The sequence below is a fragment of the Urocampus carinirostris genome, chromosome 16 (genome assembly GCF_059441175.1).
Source record: "Urocampus carinirostris isolate Australia breed hairy pipefish chromosome 16, RoL_Ucar_1.0, whole genome shotgun sequence".
Taxonomy (NCBI): domain Eukaryota; kingdom Metazoa; phylum Chordata; class Actinopteri; order Syngnathiformes; family Syngnathidae; genus Urocampus; species Urocampus carinirostris.
This window is the reverse complement of record NC_142364.1, coordinates 36,607,119-36,613,102: the sequence shown is the minus strand read 5'-3', so window position 1 is coordinate 36,613,102 and position 5,984 is coordinate 36,607,119.

Here is a 5,984-nt window from a genome sequence, read left to right as displayed (position 1 = left end):
GCCACGGCGAAGCGTCCAAAGGATAGCGACAACATTATTTATAATTTTGTTTTACTTGTATTTGTGTTTTAAAAGGCGGTTCCCTGTATGTTATTGCGTTGACTTTGGTAGATGGCGACAATTGCACACTCGACATATGCTTACAAAACGGGTAACTTTACAACCGAGCTGAACAACAAAGACCCTTCGTCATGAGTTTTGTGAACACTGTACATACTAGCAATCCTTTGATTTGAATAAAGCCATTTATTACCTAACTAGAACTGTGCTTTATTTTGCTGGACACAAACAAGTATTAAATAACTGCGATAACAAATGCAAGTTACCTGGGAGTCAAGATTCAGGTCATGCAAATAAACCACGCCTATTTCGTATCATTTTCTGTTCCATATTTGTACGATGACATTGCTTTATAAGGAAACAATAACCGACAGATAATTAAATGATAGCTAATTCATGAGGATAAAAGAATGTATGCATTTATTGTTATTGTGCTGTCGAATCCTGTGTTTCAAAAGAGAAATAACACATTGTAGCGAGCAGAGACGGGAGTCGTGGGCGGAGTGTCAAACAAAGGTGCCAACGAAAGCTGCTTTAATTACATTTAAACATGCAATAACAAAACAAACACGAGAGTGGCTCGAGCCGGCCGAATTAAGAGTCCACTTAGGAACTCGCTAACTGAACAATGTTTCCATGGGTGATTAATGTAAAACCAACTACAACACAACTATTATATCATTGGGCACGTCGACATAGTTTTGGCACTAACAGTAACCCGGAGACTGATAGACCATTTTATAATCGAATCACTTAGACGGCTTTTAAAAAATATTTTAAATGCTTTATGGAACAAACGCAAAAACATTTCCATACAAAAATTCTTACAGCAAGGTTGCGCTAACCGTACAATCAAACTGTACAACATAAAAAATACAACAACAAAAAATGCCAGGGGGTTACAGTTACATAAAAGCATGGCCGTAACCAGCTCGTTTTGGGGGTGCTCAAGCACACCCGAAAACCAACCTAAGCACTTCTAAAATGTATAGATTGTTAAAAAACTATTTTCGTTAATTAAGGACAGGATGAGTTTGAATATGATGAAAAACGTTAGCTAAAATATAAAACAAGTAAAACAAAACCAAAATGTGAACAACGCAGCGTCGGAAGTACTCCACTGCCTTGATATTGTTCAGTCCATTTGATTCCTAGCACCGCATCGTTGTATTTCTGCATTCGTATTTCTTTAGTAGAATTTCAGTAATATATCTGTAGTATTATTGTAGTGTAGCGAGCAGAGACGGGAGTCGTAGGTGGGGTGTCAAACAAAGGTGCCAACGAAAGCTGCTTTAATGACATTTAAACTTGCAATAACAAAACAAACACGAGAGTGGCTCGAGCCGGCCGAATTAAGAGTCCCCCTAGGAACTCGCTAACTAAACAATGGTTCCGTGGGTGAATTATGTAAAACCCACTACACAAGCCCCCCCAGAATTCACCCATAGTCAAAGTCTCTGTGCCTGGTTGGGACGCTGACCCGGCCACTGCGGGTACAAGGAGCTGGAACAGCGGGGGGGGGTGAGAGCTTGTGGACTCAGTTGGAGAGCCCACAGGTGCTGGGGGCGGAGGGTCAGATTGGGTACCAACGGGGCCGGAGGGTCGTGCCGCAAGAGGACGGCCGCGCCGTGGGGCTTGGGCCAGTTCCAATGGCTTGGACATATCCATGTGGGCAGGCTTAACCCTGTCCACGGAGACAGTCTCTGGCCTACCACCAATGTCCACGACCATGGTCTTGTCACCATGCTGCAGGACCTTTAACGGTCCATCATAAGGAGGGCGCAATGGTCCGCGGTGGGCATCGTGGCGAATGAAAACAAAACCAGCCGAGCAGAGGTTGGAGGGAACCCGTGAAACTGGCCTGCCGTGTCGTGATGTGGGGATAGGCACAAACGCTCCCGCAGTGCCCTGCAAGATGGACTTCTCCCTGGATGCGGCACAGGGTGTCATTGGGTCTGGGATGAAATCACCTGGCACCCGCAGCACTTGACCGTAAACCAACTCAGCTGAAGAGCACTGAAGGTCCTCTTTGGGAGCGGTCCTCAGTCCCAGCATGACCCAGGGTAGCTTATCGACCCAGTCCCCATCGGTCAGGCTGGCGCGCAGGGCCGCTTTCATCGAGCGGTAGAACCGCTCGCACAACCCGTTAGCCTGGGGGTGGTAGGCAGTGGTGCGGTGAAGTTTGACTCCCAGGCTCTCGGCCACCGTGTTCCACACCTCGGAGGTGAACTGTGCGCCCCTGTCAGATGAGAGATCTGCAGGGGGTCCAAAACGGGCGACCCATGTGCCGATGAACGCCCGGGCCACATCGACAGCTGAGGTGGAAGTCAGCGGAACTGCTTCAGGCCAACGGGTCGTCCTGTCCACCATCGTCAGGAGGTAAGTAAAACCGTGTGAAGGGGGCAGTGGGCCCACCAGGTCAATGTTAACGTGGTCAAACTTCCGTTCGGGGATGGCGAATGGTACCAATGGGGCCTTGATGTGACGGTGCACTTTGGCGCGTTGACATGCCACGCATGAGTCAACCCAGTCCCGGACGTCCTTTCTCATCCCTTTCCACACAAACTTCTGGGCCACGAGCTTAATGGATGCTTTCCTGCCAGGATGAGACAGGCTGTGTATTGCCTCAAAAACAGCCCGACGCCAGCCAGCAGGGACAAGCGGCCTAGGCCAACCCATGGAGAGGTCACAACAAAGCTTGGCCCCTGAGTCTCCGACCGCAACCTCCTCCAGCCGCAAACCAGTGTCTGAGCTCTTGAGCGTTTGGACGCCGTTATCAGAAGCCTGGTCCACACTCATACTGGAATAATCAAGCCCCAATTGCACAGCGCTGATGGTTGCTCTGGACAGGCAATCTGCAACCACGTTGGACTTCCCAGCAATGTGCCTGATGTCAGTCGTGTATTCCGATATGAATGACAGCTGGCGCTGCTGGCGGGCGGACCACAGTTCGGACGTCTTGGACATGGAGAACGTAAGAGGCTTATGATCAACAAAGACGATGAACTCACGGCCCTCCAAGATGAAACGGAAGTGGCGAATCCCCAACCAGATGGCAAGTAGTTCTCTGTCGAATGCACTGTATTTACGTTCTCTGGGGGCCAGCTGGCGACTAAAAAAGGCGAGTGGCTGCCAAGCATTGTCAACCCACTGCTCGAACACGGCACCCACTGCTAGGTCTGATGCGTCTGTAGTCTGTGTGACTGGGGCTCCGGGGGCTGGGTGAGCCAGCATGGCTGCCTGGCACAGCGCGGTTTTTGTGTCCTCGAATGCTTTGGTCCTCTCAGCGGTCCATTCAACAGCTTGATTGGGTGACCTACCATGCCGAGAAACTCTCTGAGGCCCCGTGCTGTTGGTGGCTGAGGAAAGGTGGAGACGGCCTCTACCTTAGACGGTAGGGGGGAAGCCCCATCCTTGGTGATGAGATGCCCGAGGAAGTGGATGGCGGGTACGCCAAAAACACATTTCGCGGGATTTATAATCAGGCCATGCTGACTGAGCTTGGTGAAGAGGTCTCTGAGGTGCTCCAAGTGTTACTCTTCTGAGGAGCTGGCAACAAGGACGTCGTCCAGGTAGACGAACACAAAAGGCATGTCCCTGAGCACTGAATCCATCAGCCTTTGGAAGGACTGAGCGGCATTTCTCAGTCCGAACGGCATCCTGAGAAATTCGAACAACCCAAATGGAGTTATCACGGCCGTCTTCGGTATATCTGAGGGATGCACTGGCAGTTGGTGGTATCCCCGCACTAGGTCCACCTTGGAAAAGAGAAGTTTGCCCGCCAGGTGTGCAGAGAAGTCTTGAATGTGCGGGACTGGGTAACGGTCGGGCGTGGTAGCCTCGTTAAGGCGGCGATAGTCCCCACATGGGCGCCAGCAACCGCCTGGTTTCGGGACCATGTGTAGTGGAGAGGCCCAGGGGCTGTCTGATCGGCGAATGACGTTCCATGTTAGCAAATTCGGATTTAGCAGCTGCCAGTCTGTCTGGATTGAGTCGTCGGGCCCTGGCATGAACAGGGGGCCCCTTGGTTTCAATGTGGTGCTTAACCCCATGTCTGGTCGTGGAGGCTGAGAAGGTGGGCTTCGCCAGACTGGGGAACTCAGCGAGGGGCCGGTGGTGAATATCACCGTCCAAGAGAGAGCTGGACAGACCCTCAAAAATCCCTTTGTCGCGGACACACGCGAGAGAGGAGAAATTCAATGCGTCAACGAGGCGGCCATTTTTCAAATCGACGAGTAATCCATTGTCACACAGAAAATCTGCACCAAGAAGGGGAAAAGCAATATCCGCAGTGACAAAGTCCCATGTAAACTGCTGACCCCCAAAACACCGTCCACTGTCCGTGTCCCGTATGTGCGGATGGGGGTGTCATTGGCAGAAGTTAATGGAGGTCCATGTGTTCCCCCCCCCCCACATCGTCCACAGTGGCAGGGAGGACGCTCCTCTGGGCGCCGGTGTCACACAAGAACTTTTGGCCGGAGATGGTGTCCCTGATGAACAGTAGCCGGTTTCTTGCGCCTGCACTCACGGACGCTACAGAGTGCAGGCCTTGAAGTTTCCCGTCGCGTTGGAGGTGCAAGGGGGACGGCACTTCTTGGCCCTGGGGCCCAAAACGTGCATGGTAGTAACACAGACCTGACACATTCTGATCGTCAGTGGCCGCGCGTGCCTTGCTGGCTGGGGGCGTCGCACTTGATGGTGTGTAGGTGCGTGTAGGGGCCAGCACCTCAGGTGTGTGTCTATGTGTGGCCAGGAAAAACCGGTCCGCTTCCTCTGCCAGTGCACGCGGATCTGTAATGGTTGTATTCGCAAGCGCCGTCTGGACATGCGGCGGCATGTGACGCAGAAAAAGTTCAGTGAAAAGAAAATTTGGCTCTTCGGTGCCAAGCAAGTTTAACATCATTTCCATGTGATCCGATGGCTTACTGTCTCCTAAGCCCTGAATAGCAAGACAGTTCAAAGATTCTGAGGAGATATGCCTTCAGTCCCTTATATTTATCCAGTTCAGGTGGGGATGTGATGAAGCTCACCGCTCTGGCTGCAGTTGAGCTCCCCAGAGCAGACACCACGTGGTAATAGCGAGAGTCATCATCAGTGATTCCGCGCAGGGCGAATTGAGCCTCTGCTTGTGCGAACCATGTTAACGCCGATGACTCCCAGAACTCGGGGAGCTTGAGAACGGGCGCGTATGCCATGTTGGTATGCTCAGTATTATGCACGGCCTCGGAAACTTCCACGAGACTAATGTCGGGGTCACCAATGTAGCGAGCAGAGACGGGAGTCGTAGGCGGAGTGTGAAACAAAGGTGCCAACGAAAGCTGCTTTAATGACATTTAAACTTGCAATAACAAAACAAACACGAGAGTGGCTCGAGCTGGCCGATTTAAGAGTCCCCCTAGGAACTCGCTAACTAAACAATCGTTCCGTGGGTAAATTATGTAAAACCCACTCAACAAGTTTTATTTTTGTAGTATTTCTGTAGTATTTTTGCTGTTGTACTTTTGTGGCATTTCCATAGTAGAATCTTTGTCGCACTCATGTGGTATTTTGGTAGTTCTACTTGAGCTGTATTTTTGTGGCATTTTGTAGTATTTCTGCAGCCAGATTTTTCTAAATGCTGCGACTTATCCTCAAAAACTGCTGTGAACATTGACAAATGTCACATCACACAGAGTGACTCAGTTAAAAATGTAGGTGTCATATTTGACCCTGATCTATCCTTTGAAACGCATGTAAAGAAATTTACTAGAACCGCTTTCTTCCATCTTCGTAACATTGCTAAAATTCGTTCTATACTGTCTCAGTCGGATGCGGAAATTATAATTCATGCGTTTGTTACCTTCCGTCTCGATTACTGTAATGCACTACTCTCTGGTCTCCCGAAGTCTAGAATCAAGTCTCTTCAGCTGGTACAAAATGCGAGG